A 20,549-nucleotide genomic window follows, 5' to 3' on the forward strand; every position below is an offset into this window, starting at 1 on the left:
TTTTCTTCCTGTGTAGATCTGTAAATTACTGTGCACAAACTACATTACATAAGATAAATGCTGCTCTAGAAGCTGAGACAAATGACTTGGCACCTTTTAGATGCTGAGTTGCCAAGTTCGCACTCCAGGTACCTGCAGTCTCATTGTGGAAATACTAGTAATGTTCATCATTTGAACATATACACTGTGGAGTTATAGGGAATAGAAATCATACTGAATAGAGAGTTTAACAATTTGGGAAAATGAGGAGAAAATGAAAACCAATTTTAAAATTCTAGAAGAGGTTTGTGAGAACTTGAGTCTCCTGAATCACTTTCTTTACTGCTAGTAACATTAAACCCTCAACAGCTCTACCCTAACTCTAGAGTAAGATTACTATCCTTGAACTTTGTATTGGAATTTCTAAGCTCTCTCAACCACTGCACTGAAGTATCTTTTTCTAGCTTCTCCTTCCTATATTTCCTGGCTGTACTTATTTCTTTTTGTCCTTCCCATTTCTGTGTACCTTTGATTTGTCTCCTCTCTTTCTCTGAGACATACCTCTATAAACTCTTACTAGCGGTACCACTGTGTATTAAACATAAAGTGAGGTCAAAGTAATTAATTTCATAATCCTTGATCCATTTTTCTTCCTGAATAATAGGCATGCTACAAAAGAGAAGAATTAAGGAAAATACATAGAAAACAATAGTGATATATTAACTTAGCATCTTTCTGCCTCATACCTGTTTGTGGGAGACATTTACTGAAATTGGACCATCCTTGGTTGCAACTAGATATCAAGCTCCTTAACTGAACTGACTGAAAATAACATGTACATCAGAATTTAAAGCATTTGTGGAAAAGTAAATTATAAAAATACTGCTGCTGTTTATTGACCAAAAGGCAATATATTTTGAAGTAAAATAGTCATAAAATAGTCCCGGATTTATGAGTGTTATTGATGCAAGTTAATTCTGAAATAGCAATCTCTGAGTGAAATAAGATTAACCTTAGAAGGAATTGAATTAAAAAAAAAAAAAAAAACTTTGCATCTGTACAGAAACTCTTGGTTTTGTATTTATTTTGTCCTGGGTGGGCCATGAAATTTATATTTTACAGTTGCTGTTTTTTCCAAGGAGCACTTAGAAATCTTGACGTCATTTGTCTTGATTGCTTGAGGAAAATGATTGCATTAATAATTCCTTTGGGCTTTTGCTGGGTTGTTTTCTGTATGCATTTGCTTTGGTTTTGTTTGTTTAATTCTTGCTGTTCTCATTTTATCTTTAATTAGTTCAGTTCTTCTTCCCAGTCCAAGTTACACAATGCCTTTTGAAGTAGCAAAGGGACGAGTCAGGAGGGAGTAATTCAGTTCTTCAGGAAATGCTGACATTGTTTTGTTGATTATTTTTATTACAAAATGAAATCAAAATAACACTTTCAAAAATAAAAAAACATTTTGGGGGGGGATTATGTTGCCTTGCTTTGTCACAATAAAGCCTCAAAGTTTTACTATAAAACATTTCAAATACATTAAACTAAAACAATTTATTTCAGAAAATGGGATTTAAATGAATAAAAGCTCCCACAGATGTCAAAATAGACAATTTTCTAAATGAAAAACATACCATATTGTCCACTGTTTCCCAATATATTATTTTCTCTTTCTTATAATTTGATCAAAATTCAATACTCTCCACCTCAGGATAACATTCATGCAATACAGAGCAGCAGTTTCCAAACAAACATTAAAACTTCCTTTTATCAAAGAATCTTTCCTGCTTTCCCACTGGACCCCTCTCACCAACTGGAAAGACATTTGCATATTTGTTTCTACTTCAAGTGTTTTTTTTTTGCATAGGTCTTCTGTCTTCTCAAGTTTCTGGTAGCCCCCATCCATATGGGCTATCTGCTGTTCAGATTCAACATCAATCCATACAGCTCAGTACTGATTCTTCATTATTTACTGTTGGCTTTCTTGCCCACCTTCAAATTGACAGCATCTGTTATGATCTTTTCATAGACAAAAACAGAACTGTCCTCAACTGAAAGGACTACTGGCTGTGCTTTAGGTGCTGCTCCTTCTGGCATGCAGCTTCCCTGATTCCAGCTGATCTTTTTCTGCCCTTCCTCTCCACAATTTCTGTTTGTTTTAATTTCCCAAGCAGCGGAAACTTATTTGAATCTAAAAAGATACTACACTGCTATTGTAATATCTTACATTGAGTTTGTGTATGATGACACATTTACTATTTGCCAAGAAATCATTAGAAATTAGTCTGCAAAGAAAATCTAATCAAGGCAGCATATTATCTCTTAAGGAAAATGAGTAAGGTAGGAATGCAGATGAGTAGTTAATATTGTGCAAGCAGATGAAATGGCTAAAGAAATCACATATCTTAACTCTTTATCCCCTCTGCAACCACAGTTGCATTCCTTCATACAAGAAGTTACACAGCACCCTTCAGGTTCTGGTACTGAACTGGGATTTTGTAATTAAGGTGACTCTCACTCATATTCCCATGTCATTTCTTGCAGATGTTGCAAGTGATCATCCTGCTGTACCTATCAGAAAAGGCAGGATAACACTGTCTCTAAGGTTCCTCTATCTGGTTTCCTGACATGTAAAAGTGTTTAACATGCATTGCTTCCCACCTCTGCCACTGGAAGATCTGCTTCATATTTAAGATAGATACTGCCTACTTATTTAAAGGAAAATATTTTGCCTAATTATGTATCAAGTCAAGTATCCAAACTGAAAGTAATCTCTACACTTTAGCTATCTTCTACCTGTATGTTGAATGCAGGATATTTGACATACTCCTGTATTGTCTCAATAAGATCTTCAAAAGATTCATCCATTAATGCATCAGATACCTGGAATGAATGAGGCTTGGCATGCAAGACAAGTCTAGTCCTGTGTTCTACTGAGGTACTGATTTCAACACAGCTAGCGGTCTTCCAAACAGGACCTGACCCCCATGGGCTCAAAGGCTTGAACATTATGATCCTTAATAAGTAGAGTGATGTTCTTCAAGGTAAAGACTATGTGTCTTCAAAAATTTGAAAATTAAGTTCTACAAAAAGTGGGATGAATATGAAAATATTAAATAGCTGCTCATTAAGCAAGCATTAACATTTTTGTGCAAAGGTGGCAGATGATCTCCAGAAAAGAAACACAAATGTGCTAATATACACGCACTAAAAAATAATTACTGGTGACAAGTCATCCAAAGCATGACACTTCTTAAGAGAAGAGTGTTTGACCCTTATAGTCATAATAATGCAACTGTAATGGAAGTTTGTGTTTATAAATGAACTAATGGGTATTCTGCACATACTCCTTCAGGTTTTTTTTTTCCTGTCAGACATCTTATATACCAGAATCTACTACCTGTTAATATCTTTCGCTGCATTCATGTAGATTGCTCACCCTCTTTGTTAGAGATTAAAACCCTGTAATGTAATCACAGCAGAGGAAGTATAACACATTGAAAGTAGTCAGCACATTACAGCCTGTTACTGCCACTGAAGCAAGTTCTACACTGCAAGAAGGTTTGTACCCAGTGTAAGAATTCCATTGTAGGACATGCTTCTTACATAGCACATAGACTATTTCAAATGCTTTCCAAACACCTCTTTTTTAAAAGAGTGCCTGCCATTATATTTTCCATTTTTTAAATGTAAAATCACTTCCAAAATATACCATCACACACAGTTAAAAAGATTAGAGAGTGGATAGGTGAGCACGAGTCTGAAGACATAACATGCTATTTACATCTTGTTAAGCTACCTTTAGTGTTAAGGTTGAAAATCTCAGGAGCATTTAGGAGATGATCTGCCCAAAGCCATCTGAAACATAAGGCCCAGTCATCACTGTAACAGTGATCACAAAGGGAGATATGAAATACAGTGGGCAAGAATCCATTTTCAGAAAAATGACTCAATATAGTTAAGAAAATCTCTTCTGTGACAGTTATCAATGTGTTTCAAAGATGATCATTTTTTACATGTTCTAGAAGACATGCCTCTTTCATTTGCATTGTGATAATTCTCTTCAGCAGATGGAATAATTGTTTGGGAGAAGGAACACTATTTTAGGTGATATTGCTCATTTCCATATTTTACACCTTTTATATCTCTTGATTCATTTTAAATCTTCTAGGTGAATGTCTTGCAGAACATGGACTATAATATGTTAAAAAATCCTGCCCCAAACAGGTAACTTCTCTATGAGCTACAACATATCTTATAAAAATCAAGTATCTTGACATTGCCTTTACCCATTTCCTTTGTTTCCCTTTCTTGCTCCTCTAAATAAACTATTTTCTTCTTGCAGTTCTGGAAACTTTAATTTATACACAGAGACTAAATGCACTGTGTTATATGTACTGCATCTGACAGTCATAGTTACATTTATTTTTTGAGCAGCTGTTCTGCACCAACTCTGACCTCTTTCATGACAGTGATGATATTACTCTTGTGTTTGTCATATGTACAGAGACAAAATAATGAGGATGAAATGTGCAGATTTACCATAGCCAAGCTTAAATGCTCTTTTATATGCTTTTCTAACTGTCACAGTCACAGAAATTTAATCAAAGAAGGTTATATTACAGATATCTTTATGCACCTTTCTGACTGGGACAGATAATCAGAATTTTTATCTGTGTACATGTAAGGTTATATCCTAGGCGCATGGCAAGACATGAGACAGGAGACAAGAATTAAACTGGATCAGAATCAAAAAGTGGAACTGACCCTATTGCTCCTCTAAGGCACCAATAGCAGTCATCCTCTAAGGCAAGGTTTAATTGTGGCACAAAAATAACGATCAACTAGAACATCTATCATTAAGTACATAAGAGACAGATCTGCTGGAGAAGCGTGAATAAATGAAAGTGAAAACAAACTTACAGTTTTCCCAGTGGGCAGCAAAGGGGATTCTTCAACTCTACGTTTTAATGCAACAGGTTCAATCCTGAGAAGGCTATGTGAAGCTATCTCATCTGCCATGAAGGATACCTTTTTCCATTCCTCTCACCCAAAGCTTCTGTGTGCTGTCCTTTACTGCACATAACCCTTGCTGCACTCTACAGCCACCACAGATGAATGCCTCAAGTTCTCAGAGAGTCAGTGGAGTCAGTGTCCTGATTTCAGTTTGTGGGCCTGCTCTGCAGAGAGCCCAGGCCTGTCCCTTCTTCTAAAATACACCTCCTAACCCAAGCACCAAGAAATGAAACTGTATTGCATCTTACCAAATGTGCAAGGTACACTTCTACCAGAAAACAAACCAAAGACTTCAGAGAGAACACAGCAACAGCCATGTGCTCCCTAGAAACTGTAAAGAAAACTATTGCCCTTCTCTTGAAGGAGAAATACTCCATGTTTCCTTATCATTGGTGTAACAGGCTCAGCAGAAGATACCTCAGAATACTGAACTAAATATACCAGAATTGCTATAGTGACCATATGTACTTTATATATATTTAGGTAGTACATATACATGTACTATACTTGCTATATGTGTATACTCAAAACATGAAAGCTGTTGTTTTATTATGTGCACAAACTACTCTTGTTTCTCTTTTGTGTGTCAAATGATGTTTATAAAGCCCTGATGAATGTGCTGTGAACAATGTAAGCAAGAATTACAGCTGTATTCAAATGTCTGACCTCAATAAATTTAAGAGTTGCATCTTTCCTCTAGCTACTGGAGCACTGCAGCGCTGCTAAGAGAGTAATTTCAAGATTTTTCCATGAAAATCAGATGTTATACCCAAAGAAGAGATAATGACAATGTGCATAAGTAATAAAAAGTTGTCTCTTACACTGTGTCTCAAGATACACACAGAAAGACTCTGTGGTCAAGCTATCCAGGACACCTGGAACTGGCACAAGCAGTGCAAATAGTAAATTTGGTATCAAATTTTTCCATAAGTTGGGCATGCTAAGAATAGTTTACATGATTCAAGAAACTGTAGTAAATGTATTATATTTCTCCCCTCACAAACACTTATTTCAGTGTTTTGTGCTTACAGAGCATTTTCATTAGAGGAGCTGAACATGCCAGAGTAAGGAAAACTATATTGATTTCAGGTAAGCTGAAGCTTTGTCTGGATTAATGGTCAAATCAGCAAACAAGAATAAATTTAAACCAACTGCTATCTTTTTCTAGTCTGAGTAGCTCTTAGAATTATATAACAACTTCCATGGCATTGGTTTCTGCATTGCAGATTTTTCTCTTAAATTATCTCTCTGAAGAACTTTTTTTTAAAGAAGGTTTAAGTCAACTTACTTAATTGTTGGCATTTTTAAAACAGAAGCACTTAGGGATAGGGAACTATTTAGTATTATTTCAGCCAGGTTTCAAAAATTGTACCATTCAGTATAAAATTAGAAGCTAGTATAGCGCTCATTGAAGCCAGTACAGTAGCATGTGGGATCTGGCCTTTACAGAAACAACTCACAAGGCAGTTTACCTGTAATGTAATCAATTTATTTCCAAGTGTGAAACTAAAAGCTTTTATTGTTTAATCCTCATCTATTATACTTCTGCTGCAGGGAGCTGAAATTTGGGGTTTTCAGACAGGCTATTTCTCCTATTTGGCTTTGTCAGATAAGTACCTTCATAGAATGGCTTGGGTTGGAAGGGAACCCCAAGGATTACAACTTCCCCCCCCCCCCCCCCCCCCCCAACCACCAGAGGCAGGGCCACCAACCTCCATATTTGGAGGCATCCACAACAGTAGCACTTTCCTGTGTGTTGCATAACACTATCCAATTCTCCCCTCAGTTTGATTTAATGTTTTTTGCATGTACACATGATTACATACATATCCTACATCAGCAGTAATGAGTGTAATATGTAGTTTGGAAATGATACTATTGATACCTCTCGAGTTCATTATCAGCATCATTTCTGAGCTGCTCCTAAAGCCTGTTATTTCATGGAGGCTGAAATCTTATCACTGGTTTTAATTAAGCTATACTACTTCATTATTTCACAAAATTTCAAGTGTTTTCCCTAAGACAGGTTCCTTGCAGAATAATAACATTCAGACTCCACAATTTGAAATCCTTAGGTTACTGGCTGTTAGACAAGAGATTACTAAGTGCGTTTCTATGGAGACCTAGTAGAAAAGACAATACATAATGTTGTTAAGTGCAGAAATTTAGTTTCCAGGACTAGAGAAAAACACCAGCTTAATTAAGCTCTTTCATTGTAAGAGTTATTTTATCCCTACTTTATACCCAATTTGTCATTTACAAAGTTATTTTATGTTTGAAAACCTGTAGACAACAGGAATACACCACAAAGAGATGCTAGGGTAGGTTTTTTTTAAAAGATTACCTTTATTACCATTATTATCTGTGTTATGCCCCTGCTATAGATGTGGGGACAGTTACTCTATTCAACTTTACCTTCATGAGTTTCTGAAGGACATCTGATTTCAAAGTTCTCAAAGTGTAAATTATTCCACTCCATACACCTCACATTTTAAGTGCATATCAGAACTCAGCAATTACAGTTATTTGGGAACAGGATTTAAAGTACGCTCTTTGGGTCGTGGAATCATTAGAATCACCGAAGTGGGAAAAACCACTAAGATCACCCAGTCCAGTCATCAATCCGTCACCATCATGCTCACTAAATCATGTTCCTGAATGCCATATTTACACAGCTCTTGAACACCTCCAGGTCAAAACAGACAATGTTCTGTATAGTTAACTTTTATCAGGCAATGGAAGAATTCTCAGTAGTGCTGGTGTGTCCACATCCACCACACACAAAGATAGGATTTGACCTAACTTTAAATCCTGAGGCAAGAGAATGTGCCTGCTGACAGCCAAGAGCCGTGCCCAAGTGTCTGGCTAGAAGCTGGTCGGGTCCCATAGGGCAGGAGTACTGGAAAGTCATAACCTATGGAATTACATCAACTGTATCTCTTCTGTAGGCTGCAAAATGAACTCAATAATCTATCAAACTATAGTTCACTTTTTGTTTTATGCTCCTAAAATGACTTTCAGAAGTGCTAGCAATTACATTTCTTGCTGAAGGCATTTGGAATCACAAGTACTCACTGAAAGCTGATTAAGGATCAGAATTTCATGGCTATGTGAAATGTAAATATTACATAACATAACTTCCAGCCCATTGTGAAGCAAAGACAAAGACTACTGACCATAAGCTTCCTATTGGGGTTCAGATTAGAGAAATATCTATACTTCACCGATATTTTGGTGTTTCAAAGTTCATCATTTTTAGCTATGCATATTACATAATCTACATAACAATTGAAGGGTAGAATTAGTTGTTTAGATGCTAGGTCAAGCGAAGACCATTCTTTTATCAGATTAACAAGGCCTCCAAAATTGTTGCCCCTTCATAGAGGGCTGCAGTCGAAGTACTTCTGCAGCACCACTGTATTATCACTGAGAAAACAACCTGACCAGCATTTGTGTGCATAGCTGAAAATAATCATTGCATGGGAACAAGCCCCCTGATGCCCACAGATGTGGTATCATACAGATACCATGATTCCCACAGATGGGAATCATACGTGGGCCTTTTTTAATCCTAATGTCTATTTAGTCAGAGTATGGTTGATTTTTATCTTCAGTTATTTTGATTATAGCTCTAGATAGTACTCATCTAGGAAGACTCTTATGTTTCAGGTATTTTAATGCAACTTGGTTTTATGCATATGTTTTGAGATTGGTATAAGTATGATGTATTTATTTTCATATATCTAGCTTGCTGCATTTGAATTCCACAAATTTAAGTTTTCTAACCTTGACTAGTTTCATCAGCAGCTCTTAATGAGTATAAGTTACTTTGATATGACATCTCTAGCAGTCCACATATAACACATCCCTTAAATTACAAAATACAGGTTATATAATGAATTGGGCATTTAAATTCTGTATTTACTTTCAAGCATTTTTTATGTCTTCCTGGAGTAGGCACGCAGTAAGGTTTCCTGAAATACCTGCCTAGAAAAAATTTAAACAATATTTCTATTAACAACTAAAACTAGAATTTTATTTGGAAGTTAGTCCCTATCTTAATCAATTGCTTGATACCTATTAGAAGTGCTTGAATTGATCTTTTGTACTTTTAAAGCTAAAGCAGGTTCTTACAGTTCTCCATACAAAAAGAACGATTTTCTGGATAAAGCATTTCTCTGAATAACATAGGAAAAAAAAAAAAAAAATCAATAAATCAAATCAAAATTCATCAGTTTCCAGAAGGCACATCATTTAATTTTATTTGAACTAATTATCTCAGAAAATCAGTATTTATTTTACAGCATTATCCATGCTTTTGCTTTTCTTGGGGATGAACATGTGACAGTAGTATAAACTATTTCTCTCTAGATTTAAAAAGAGATTATACTGTTCTACAGAGGAGCTTGTTAGAAAGAGGACATTCTACCACCCTTAATGAGTATTACATGTGAATTATAACTCCTTCAGAAAAAAGCATGAAATTGTACAGGGGAAGGAGTCTTAAAAGAGTAATGTTAAAATTATAGCAAAACAGAAGTAGATTTCAAAGGCAAAGTACTGTAAGGAAGATTGATCCTAAGACTAGGAGATTCTGAATTTCTTTCAGAAAAAAAGTACAGAAACAGATCACAGACAACCTGGTTCAGGGTCTTGTCTTCTTGAGTACTGAGTAACATTGCAGTGATTATTAGAAGTATTAAGGGATTATGTTCTGTTAACCTGAGTCAAGAAAGTTAATGCTTCTGTTTTTAAACATCACTTTGTTTTCATAATAAAGTAATCTTCCATTTCCAGTTTGGATTTATTGTAGTTTTCAAGGAACAAAATACCAAGCACATTCTATCAGTTAGCAATTAATATCTGATATCCTGATAACCAGATTGTTTTAAATTCTTAAATCATCTGCCAAACATCTTCACTCACTGAAGCGCGTTGCCTATATAGTAACATCATGTGCATGAGTCAGTCTTCCTACCTGGATAATAAGCTTCGGTACATGCCTTGCCCTTTAAAACATTCTCAGTTCATACATTCAGAAGCTTTCATGTGAAAGACAACAGTAACATTAAAGTCCTCAGGAGACTTCATCACAAGATTTAGACTAAAACTATCATGACCTGTTTAGAATATTCAAGTATTCTAAACCCTCTTGTAATGCAATGGGAAGCACAATAATGCAAGGAGAATAGCAAGATCCCAGGCTTCAAGTGACTATTCACACTAACCAACAGCCATAAGCACAGAAGGAAATGAAAAAAGCTTCTCATCCTCAGAAAAGCTCAGGTAAGCAGAGATCTCCAGAGAGATACCTCCACTGTTAACCCTTAAGAGGTCTGGGAAGGGGTGGATCCTAGCTCCACTCATTCTGCTCACTCAGGTGCATTGCACACAACTGAGCCCTCCTGGGCAGGCCCTGCCTTCCCACCAGGTGCTCAAACACTGGTTCAAGCTGTGATTTGGTATTTCCACTACACTTCTGCACTACTGTTATTATTGTAGATGCTAGTATTATACTTGATCTATTCCACACCTTACCCATGCCTTATGATATTAGTAGAAATTGTATCCATAAGTTTAGTGAAATTAAATATAAGCTTACGGCACTCGAACATGAAAATCAGGAAGTAGTTTGCATCACTTATCCTCACAACCAGTTAATTTGTTGTAGTACGCAATATACTGGAGTACCTAAACAAGTGGATTCTCTTAGAAGATCAATATATATATCTAAACTTGAAGTACTCATGGGTTTATTTTACTTTAAACCAGATACAGACTCATTGTTTTCCCACAGAGTCTACTTCTACTTGCATTCTGATGCTAAGATAACTTCGAAGTTCTAGTGAACACAGCATACTCAATCTATTTAGCACTATAAATACAATTGTCAGTCAGTATTTCAGTAGGCCCCTAAAATTAGAAGAGTTCATTTTGTTGATTCAGATAGACTCTAAATCAAGATATTGATTATTTGATAGGAATTAAAATTGCTAGTAAAAATCCATCTACTAGTTTGTCATTAATTTGTAGCTGGACTTCATAATGCACTGCCTGCATAGACAAAAATGAAAGAAATGAAAGGTCAACATTTGAAAGTGCGTTTTTATCAAAGGTTACCTCATTGTAAGGTCTATGACAGAAATTACTTCCTATTTCAAATGTCCACAAATGCTGTTTTTCAGGAAAAAGACAATAGCTAGTGATCTAGAGATCACTAAATGTTTACAGGGAAATGTGTCCAATTTTCTTTACAAAAATCAATCATGCTCAAGGAAAACCAAGGAAAAGCAGGTTATAAAAACAAAAAGAGAATATATAGAATTCTTACCCACATCCTGGGCTCACTACAAAACTCCACAGAAGAGATCTCCAGAAGAGCTCTTTCCTCCCTGGTAGTCAGCTCTTAAATGGGTCTAGAAGAGGTGCAGCCAGGCTCCACCCCTTCCAGCAGCACAGGTGAATTGCCTTCACCTGTGTTCCGTGGCTGACTCATTGCTCACCTCAGGTGATCAATCAGAGGTTCAGGCTGTGATTCAGATGTTACCATTCACTGCCCAATGGGGCTGTTTCATTCAAGTTTTCCTAAAAGTCTGGCACCAGTGGGAATCATAGGCAAAAGATTTGAATGCTGTGAAATTTTGGTGATTAACTTATTGCAAGAATAGCTATGGAAGCACTTGTTTTGGAGAGTATGGGTTGTGCATCCCAATTATAATCTATTTTTATTTTTAAACAAGAAAATGAGTAGCCAAAAAATATACGTTCCCTAAGCATGGTTTCTCGCTACATGTAATCAGCAACTCTGAGGTAGCAGCAGATGTACTGAATGTATTTATTATACATGTACAGATCAGCAGAACCTAAAAATGGAGAGGCAGCCAACATAAGTCGTATCAGTGTGTCAATGGTAGCTCTACAAGAAATCCCATAGAGTTTGCACGAAGATCAGAAGCCCCTTCAATTAAGAACAAAGTTAGTGACTGTCAGAAAAATAAATGGAATTTGAAATAAGTTCGTAAGTCATTCTAGGCTGACATATATGTGACAAAACCAAAATGGAAGACTCTGAAAAATGTGAAGGTTTTTATGTTAAGGAAACAAAAGTTCTGATAAATTTGAGATGCTGTTTCATTCATGCAATAAGTGATATGAATGACATTTGAAAATCGTGTTGTAAGGGTATGGTGAAGAAAATTATGACAACTGAGGAGAACCCAAAACACTGGGAACATCAAAGGAGCCAGACTTTATAAGCATCAAAGCAGCCAGATATCTTTCTGGATGGGTACAAAAAAATGTAAAGGTCATAAAACAGCTTTTTAATGCTTATGTTCTGAAGCAAGCTCATTATGTAGGGGGAAGGGAAGATATATAGGGTAGGAAAGGCTCATACTGAACCAACACTTTTTTTTTTTTTTTGAACTCTGAAAATTCTGTGAACTGCAACATATCAGTCTGTCAGAGCTGAATAATTTTCTGCCACTCTTGCATAGACTGTGTTGTTGTCTTTTGCAAAGCAAATTAAAAATAAACAGCAACATGATGAGAAATGCAGAGATCACATATGGCAGCAAGTTTTAGTGCTAATGGTGGCAATGGTGATGAGGAGACAGTTGGACTAGATGATCTTATAGTTCGTTTCCAACCTTGCTATTCTATGATTCTATGATTCTATGTGCAATATCCTGGTCAAAGCTTTTACTGTGAGGAAATTTTTAAGGCTAATGTAAACTTAGCAAAATTTTGGATTTAGAATTAGACAAAATTAAACAGAAGGCAAATTTGAGTTAATCTGAATGGATTCGTTCATTAGATGTTCTAGTTCTTACTAGTTCTCCCAAGTACCTTACCAGCTTTTTATAAAGTTTTTTTTTTTTTTTTTTATCTTGCAGTATAGCCTAGATCTGTATGCATTCTTGTTAAGCCAATTATGACATTGACATTTTTATGTTCATACAAACTACAGAAACAGAGAGGACACTGCAGAAAGAAAAGCAATAGAAAAGTTACTACATTTTTCCAATCAGATTTTGGCATGCAGGGAAACTTAAAAAGATCCATCACTTCTGATGGCAAACTTCTATCTACCAGCATTGATGGCTAGATATTGCATTTTCTATAGGAACTGGGGAACTATGCCCTTCTTCCACAACAACACAGACTTATGCAGGAGTTCTTGGAATGCAAACACTGACATCTCTAAATTCTTAAGTGAAGTACTGTTATTACCTTTAACTTTTCAACAAATGTACCATTGGAGACCACTTTTCATTTACAGACCACGTATGGATGGATGAAGTCCAGAAACAGTCTTGTTCTTTAAAACATCCTGGAACACTTCATATTACTTGGTAGCACTTGACTCTAATCCTCTGTTTGTACAAGAATTATCACAGCCATGTGGGAAACTTTTGCTGGTCCATTGTAGCATAGGCTTTAAAACTATGAGTCTTGATATGTCTATGATTAATGAGCTTTATGTTAGTGGGAGGAAATAGAAGCGTTATATCAGGAGATACTTATGCACACTCCATTTTAATGTATTTTTGATCATTTATTTATAGGTACAATTTACTTAAGCAATGCTTCTGTGTTTGACTTCCATTTCAAGTATTCATCAAAAATACATCATCTGATAAGTTTAATAATATATAACTTGAAATTAAAAAAATAAAATAAAAACAAAAGTAATATATAAAGAGGGGAAAAATCAAGCTGCCATGTGTTTATTCTTAATAGATATGAAGCATGAAGGCAAGTGTGTGTAAAATAAATCTGAATGCTGCCTTGCAAGATAGTAAATGAATGCTAAAAATTGTTTCTCTTCTACAGTTTCTGAATTTCACAATCACTGAAATATAAGCAGGGAAGAAGGGAGATGGTACAGGGACTACATTCTTTATACTAGGAATCTTACTCGCCATTCTGAATCATCTCGCCATTCTGTCAATTGAACTACACTGTCAGGCTGGATACTTATTTGTTAAAAGAACTCTGATGTTTAAGTCCAAAGCAATAGTATTCAGCATCTGGGGAGAAGCAGACCCTGGGAAATGATTACTTCTGTACCTGTAGCTAAAACTTTGCTGCGGGGGACCAGTCCTGCATTTCCAATCTGGCCCTAGGCAAAAAAAAGTACAGAAAAGGTAAATACATTTCAATATGCTATTTTGTGTAGATTTTTTATACTCTCACTATGTGCAAAAAAAAAGAAATGAAAAAAACTGAAACCAGCAATACTCCTACTAGCAGTGAATACAGTGGGCTCTCAGTTTCCGGTGTTCGGCTTTCTGTCTAGCAACTGTTGAAAAAAAGGAAGCAGCACTAGGCAAATGGGGAAATGGGATTTAGAAAAACCTTCTTGCATAACCTTTGATTCATCATTGCACTAGAGCTGTGTTTATGTCATTGTTAGTGGCAGGAAGATGAGTGTAATCATTGTGGGATTTATCTGTTGGTGAGTCTTAATCATTTTTCCCTGCAGGCTACTGAAGGGCTCATGTCAGCAGTCAGAATGCAGGCAGTGACACTTGAACAGAAACTTATTTAAAGACTTTCTGACAAGAATCCTTATTTTGATTCCAGTTACTGTCAAAAGCTCCAATGAAAGCTGAAGAAATCTCCAGGCATTCTGGAAGTAATCAGATGAAGGATTTCTCCCAGAGAAAAATAGACAGTCAGGTACATAACCCTTCATTAGGAATGCCGAGGTCTCAGGAGAGGCTTATACCGAGTTTTTTAACCAGCCTCCAAAATGGAAGCCATAATCTACAGGCTGGAGACCCTTATATAATAGCAAGATGGACACAGAAGGATAGTTGTGAAGCATCTGCACACTTGGAAAATAATAGCTTGTTCTTCTTTATTGAATCAGGACCAAGGGAACTACAGGGACCACATGCAACATTTCCCAGAAAGTTCAAGTTCAGATATAACATGGAGTGGAGAACCACATTTCTTGTAAAATTTTAGTCTGATTTATGAAATAGGAAGCTTAAAATTGAGCTGGGATTTGTTTTGGTGAAACCCAAGTGTTTTTTGTCCTTCTTGTTGTTAAATGCCAATGAGAAGTGTGAACTTCCTCAACTGAAGGAGCTCTACACCAGCATGTAAGTCTGGACCCCTTTCTGCTTTTTGCTTTCCTTATCTCATACTGAGTCCTAGTTGAGATTTCTGCTATTTCAAAGACTCTTCTTACATTTGGTCAAAATGAAACGACTTCACATCCTTCTGTCTTTTGTCTCTTCCCCCAGGCCATTCAAATGGGGCACAGGCACTGAGGACATGTGAGACTTCGTTTTGTCTGACCAGAACTAGTAGATCCATTTTTAAAGCTGTACTAATAACTCTTCGTAAATAGCAATAATAATTTAAAATTCCATCAGATTCTTAATTCAGTTTCTTCATTAATCAAATATTTTCTCTGCTAAAAAGGAAGAACGGTTTACCTTCTCTGTACACCTGACTGTGAATGTCTTTGTGGTTGTAATCATTATTACTACCTTATCTCTATTTCATATAATTTCCCTTGTATTCTTTTTCACTGATGGATTTATGTTTAGAGGCTGCTTATAATGCAAGGTCTGTAATTAAGCAGTGCTTAATGAGGGTCAGCATCTTCAGAAGAAACCATAAGTGATAGCATGCATCTTATTTGGGTGATAAGTTATTCTACTAGTATTAAATTGCAGAGGTACTGCTCCCCCCGTCCCTTTAATATGCCAGAATAATTATGAGTAAATAGAAGACAAAATACATTTGTGTCTTAGCCTTGTAAGCTAATTGTTCATAATGGTAAATAGAAGATTTGCATATTTCTATAATGGCATGTAAATGAAGGCAGGCTAAGTTTGAAGGAGAGCAATTCCCGCATAGTCAGTGTACATTAGGGTGGTTGGTAGACTTGGTAGGATAAGTCATGAAGCAAAACAAATATCATCATACCATTGAGAGAGGTTTCTGCCTGCAGTCCTCTGTGAGTTGAACTCCACCTCTGTGTCTGTGTGCAATTATGTTTACATTTTAAGATGCAATTATTAGAATATAAAAATGTAAATGCCCACAAAACGACTGTACACAATCTATTGTAGAGGAAACAGAAGAATGCCATTTCTTGGCTTTGTGTGTTTAATTGGAATAATTAATGAGCCTGACAATTTAATTCTGCATAATCATATTCCCATAAGCAATTCCAAAGCCCCTCATTTATCAAATTCTGCAGGACAAGCAGAAATTATACAAAAATAAACTTGAAACAAACTCTGTGCTCTGCTGGGGCTTGTATGCATCCAAATTTCCAAGGAAAAATGAACAGAGTTATCACAACTAGACCCTTCCACATTTAAGCTGAGGATTTTGTGCTGCATATGTGAAAGACTGGGTAGCAGATTGGACCCTTCCCACTACTCATAGTAGCAAACAGTGAAAGTCATGAAGAATAACAGGACTTAAGGGATGCAAATGGATTATGTGGTCAGTATCAGCTTCTAGGAAAAGTGTGTATCTGAAGGCATCTTTGCCTTTCTTGCAGATTCTTTTTCAGACCAAACATCGAAAATCAAAGTCTGGATTTTTCTTACCATAACTGAGATGCAGTTTTCCAGAGTAAAAAATAATCTTTGCTTTTTCCCAAAACTGATTTAAACACATCAGGAGTTTCTTGTTACTAGAAAACAGTGGGTTGTGTAGTCTATTGAGGAATGATTATTGATCACTTATATAATGAGTTTTAAAATTTGTTTCACTATGTAGCTGAGTACAGAAACAAATATTGCACCGTAGTTGTTCAAGAGATGTTCATACCTTATTGCCTAAGTCCATGCATTTCCCTGCAAGGCGCAACATTAAAATTCAAATCACAAATTAATAAAATACACTGTTAGAAAAATTGTTCTTTTTAGTTCTTTAAATAGATAGATAGATAGATAGATAGATAGATAGATAGATAGTGTTCAGTTATCTACTGTGTATTAGGCACACAGAGTTTCCAAAATACATTTGATCTGCTGTTTGTTTCATCTCCACTAGAAGGGACATCCACATACTTATACTCAGATTTGACGTCTCTGCCTATTGTTGCCAGAGATGCTCTTGAACAGAATGACTGACTATATTCTTTATTGTGCATCAGATTTGAAGAATATGTCACTTCTTTCTGGTAGTATTGTTTGTTTGGAGTGACAGGTCTGTGGGACCCTGGAGCAACCTATTGTGACTCACTCCTCTTTGTAACTGCTGTGGTTTTCTGATTTTGTTTCTTTATTTTTTCAAGAGAATCACAGCATCAGTTTTGTGCTTGGAGGTCATGAAACTGTACCAAATGGCCTTTGTGTTGTCTTTGCTGCCTTTTTATCCTCTCTTATTCTTTCTAATCAAGTACATTAGTATTTTAACAGTCCAGAAGTTATCTTTTCAGATTACTTTTTTTAAACAGAAGACAAGTAAGTGATATTTTGTAACACAACTATGCTAAATATGGGTCAGATTCTGACTCTTCATTCTATTTAAGATTCATATTACTCTAGCATTTTCATTCTCTACCAGAGCTCTGCCATATGCTACTAAGAATGGGTTCATACAAATTTCTGTATGTTTTGCAGTGAGATTATCCACTTGATAGATGCTAATGCATAGCTGGACTTTACTCAGGGATTAACTATGGAGCTTCTTTTCTGAAGAAGTCTGTCCAAGTGGTCAGTGCTCCTTGAGATCCTATCTCTGTGTATTATGGAAGTAACAGACTTCATAGATTTGCATAGGCTTCAACACATGCATACTTTACCCTTGTTTAATGCAAAATGTCCTCTCCAGAGATCTGCATATCACTGCACAAATTGTTAGAAATAAGATTCTCAGTTCTCAAGCCATTCTCTTCCTGCACCAGATTTGTATTTGTGGTTTTGCCATTAGATTTGTTGCTGGAATCTCAAGTGATAGTTAACAAGGCAGGTAAAGGATGTTCTTTAGGAACCAGCATATAATGCTGAATTGAATTTCAAAAATTGTAATGTATGAATCTGAAGGCTAGGATAAATGCCTTTAATCAGAGGCAAATCCCTACAGCTTCCAGATTCTGAGACATCTTTAGAAGATAACTTCCAAACCTCTGGCTGTGCTTTTCCATCAGCATAAAACAGACTCAAGATATTTTCTCCACCAGCAGCTGTCAGTAATTCCAGGGGGCTAAGTGTATCCTCTTCTCTGCGGGGTTTGGCTTCCTGAACTCACTGTCCATGTAGGTAAGTATAGCTGTCCAGCCTTGAAAAGAGCTCTGCAGAGAAGATTTAATGGGAGCACTTACTCCCTGCTTTCACTCCTATCCCCAGATTTGTTCTGGAACTAATTTATATCTCTTCTTCCTTTGTGGCAGGACTCTTATATCCCTTTTGCTGACTTTGAACCACTGATATTACTTTCCAGGTTGGCTGTGGATCAATCTCATCACTATGCACTGACTGGATGGTGACTGGACTCTTTAGTGACCTTGTTATCAACTCAGGCCTGCACTCCTCACTCAAGCCCTGTGGAACTGTGTCTTTGATCTTCAGTCCCTGCTCCTCTCACTCATGCTGCAATGTCTGACCTTGCTGCTCCTTGATAATTAGGAACAAAATCTGTCCATGTGTACCTGGATGCTGACACTTGGGATCTGAACATCATTTAGTTGATGTTGATCTGTTGCTCATTTTGATCCCTATTATCTCTGGTGTCCGACAGTGATCTGTAGAATCAGGATTATTCACACAAAAGAGGGTTTGAATGTAGCGTATGGGGATTTGCATCACAATAGCCTTCTAAGCAAACTGAAAACTACAGGAGTAGTCTACTCCTAGCAATGAGTAGCATGCAAGGAATAGTCTGTAAAATAATACCATCTGCTTTCTCCATGAGAAATTTAATGGTAGATCTTTAACTCTCAACTCTTTCCCTATCATTTCATAGTCTCAGGGGAGCCAGGCTTCATCCCAGGCCTGTTGCTTGCCTGGGAGGTGAAAGTGGAAGTGTATGGTGGAAAAGAAGATACCAGTTCTTCACCAGGACTTCTCTGTGATGAGTCACGTAGGGATTACAAATAAGACGTTTTACTACATAGAGGTAGCTGTCACAGATTTCTATAAAATCTAACTGGGAATATAATCAATTTGCCTTTTAGAACGAAGGGTGTTGGCTTCATTATGGAAATAAAAAAAAAGTGATCATCATTAAGATTAGTTCTAATTTGGCAGCTACATCTCTTTTGACAAGCCTATTCATGCTACAGATCTTATTCCTAAACTATTTTTATCCTTCCTAGACTAAGCAGCTATAATCAAATGCTCTCTACAGTGAACCACTAGAACCCATTACTCCTCCTCTAGCAGGACCTATATATATGAAAAGTGAACACTTCTAGGAAAACATTACAATCTGTTACTGTTTGGATGAACTACTGTGAACCACCCTTTTTGTTAACGCATGCAAGTTACAGAACAGTAGCTTAAAGAGTCTAAATTAGGAAAATGTTTAGGGAAAAGTTGGCACAAAAAAAGGCACAAGCAGTGAGGTGGGGAATGGCATACTGAAGGACCGTAGCTGGTTTTTGATTGCATGTTGATGACAGATCTCAGTTCATAGGATGATGGAACAGCATAGGTCCGAAGGGACCTAGAAGATCATCTAGTCCTAGTCTCCTCACCATGGGTAGGGCTGCCACCCACCAGCTCAGACTGCCCTGGGCCCATTCGACACGGCCTTGAACACTTCCAGGGATGGGGCACCTACTGCTCTTCTGGGCAGCCTGTGCCAGTGCCTCACCTCTGAGTACCTCTGAGTAAAGAAATAGTAAAGAATTGTCCTCCTAACATCTAATCTAAATCAACCCACTTTTAGCTTTAAATCATTCTTTCTTGTTCTGTTGCTATCAGATCATGTAAAAAGCTGGTCTCCAAAATACTGTTGAAGTTTTGTGATAACATTAAAACAATTAAGCAGTATCAGCATCCAGCTAGATTAGTAAATACTATTTCTTGCTTTCCTTGCAAGTATGCTAAATTAAATTCAAAACATTAAAGCATTTTTACAAGATTAGCTGAGATTTCAGAGAATCTTCATGATGATTTTAATTTGCCAAGTATGAGGGTATATTTAATCAAAGTGCTATCTCAGGTAGACAGGAAATGAAGCCAGAAGACGACATTCAACGACAAAATGTGTTCAGTTTCCATGGAAATGTACTCAAAGGAAAAGAAAATATAAGCATTTATTTATTATATAAGACAGAAAAATATTCTTCAAAACATCATTAAGTCATCTAGTCTTCTATAAAAAATCAATAAAATGCAATAGCGATTTGAAAATTCTAAGCCTATAAAGATAAGCAGCATAAATTCCAACAGAAAAAGCAAAATGTTCAAAGCCATACCTGTTACTAAGTAAGCTTAGTAACAGCCACAGTCTGCTGAGTGAAGCAAAGGTGTCTGTGCCAGAGTAAAACCTATTTTTAGAATGATCAGCACATTGTGCAAGCTTGCCTATGAATTCATTGGTTAAAAACTAAAACAATATTGGGCCTTAAAAAA

This window comes from Lagopus muta, chromosome 7 (genome assembly GCF_023343835.1).
Source record: "Lagopus muta isolate bLagMut1 chromosome 7, bLagMut1 primary, whole genome shotgun sequence".
In the NCBI taxonomy this organism is placed as follows: Eukaryota; Metazoa; Chordata; class Aves; order Galliformes; family Phasianidae; genus Lagopus; species Lagopus muta.